General features: G+C 39.8%; 1 non-coding gene across 1 annotated transcript; it reads left to right on the top strand.

The window, feature by feature from the left end:
* Positions 1 to 1,000: 1,000 nt before the first annotated feature.
* LOC131172280 (small nucleolar RNA R71) lies at positions 1,001 to 1,107 on the top strand. Its single transcript, XR_009142762.1, has one exon. It is a non-coding gene; the product is annotated as a small nucleolar RNA R71 (small nucleolar RNA).
* Positions 1,108 to 1,594: the final 487 nt, after the last annotated feature.

Raw genomic sequence — 1,594 nt, 5'->3', positions numbered from 1 at the left:
TAGCATACTTGGAAACTTGTTTGATCGCATCTAGTAAAGGTATATTGACCTCTACCTTCCTAAAGGTCTCCAAAATTTCTTTTTCTTGTTCTTCTTTCTTATTTTTAGCCAACCTGCATGGGAATGGAGGAAGAATAGAATTATTAACCTTATTCAGTTTAGGTTCAATATTTACCTCAACTTTAGGAACTTCAGACTCTTTTGCTTCTTGTTTCTTCTTTTTTATTGGCTCATGTGGAGCCTGATTATCAACTTTTTTTCCACTCCGCAATAGTATCACACTTGCATTTTCTCTAGGATTTATGACTGTTTGTGATGGGAGTTTTCCAGAACCTTGAGCTTCCAGCTTACTCACAGATGAGGCTAACTGACCAATCTGCCTTTCTATGTTTTGAATGCTATTTCTGGTCTCCTGTTGAAACTGTTGGGTATTGTTAGCCAAAGCCTTAACAATTTCATCAAGTGAAATACCTTGATTTGAGGGAGGCAGAGGTGGTTGATTCACTTGTCTCTGCTGTTGGTATCGGTTTTGCACTGGTTGATTCCCATAACTCAGATTGGGATGATCTCGCCATCCTGAATTATAAGTATTAGAAAAGGGATCATAAATGTGTTGTGACTATCCATAATTTCCTACTGCATTAACATGTTGCATTGATTCATCCTCTTGTGATGCAGGACACATGTCAGTAGCATGACCCGAACCCGAACAAATCCCATATACCTTAATAGTTTGCATTTTCCCTCCAACTAACTGCCTCACCAAAGAAGTTAAATCAGAAATCTGTTTCTCAAGGTTAGATGTACTTACCTCATTAACCTTCTTAGGTGCGTGATCCATTCTCATTCCAAACTGCTGAGAGCTGCCATGTTAGCAATCAGCCTCCTTACCTCTTCTGGTGTCTTTTCAGCCAAAGCTCCTCCACTAGCAGCATCTATCATACTGCGGTCCATTGGTAGAAGTCCCTCATAAAAATACTAAATCAACAGCTGCTCACTTATTTGATGATGGGGACAGCTTGCACACAGCTTCTTAAATCGCTCCCAGTACTCATACAAGCTCTCTCCATTGTATTGCCGGATGCCACAAATTTCTTTTCTTATATTGGCAGCATGGGAAGCAGGAAAATACTTCTCCAGAAATATCTGCTTCATCCCATTCCATGAGTTGACAGATCCAGAAGGAAGGTAATATAACCAATCCTTAGATGTGCCTTCCAGTGAGAAGGGAAAAGCTCCAAGCTTGATTTGATCCTCTAAAACTCCTTAAGGATTCATGCTGGAACACACAATATGAAATTCCTTTTGATGCTTATGTGGATCCTCTCTTGCAAGACCATGAAATTTAGGTAATAAATGGATTAGTCCAGATTTCAACTTAAAAGCAACATTTAAAGCAAGGTATTGGATACACAAAGGCTATTGGTTTAGATCAGGAGCAGCCAACTCTTTCAAGGTTCTAGCAGCCATGGTTTCGTTTTCAGAATTTGACACTGACTCCGAATCCGAACTTAACTCCTTTGGAGATTGGACTCCTTCAGATGTACTCAGAATCTGCCTAGCTTGCTTAGCCAATTTTCTCAACCGTTTAGCT

The sequence above is a fragment of the Hevea brasiliensis genome, chromosome 13, assembly GCF_030052815.1.
Source record: "Hevea brasiliensis isolate MT/VB/25A 57/8 chromosome 13, ASM3005281v1, whole genome shotgun sequence".
Lineage (NCBI taxonomy): Eukaryota > Viridiplantae > Streptophyta > Magnoliopsida > Malpighiales > Euphorbiaceae > Hevea > Hevea brasiliensis.
This window is presented reverse-complemented; position numbering and strand designations above follow the sequence as displayed.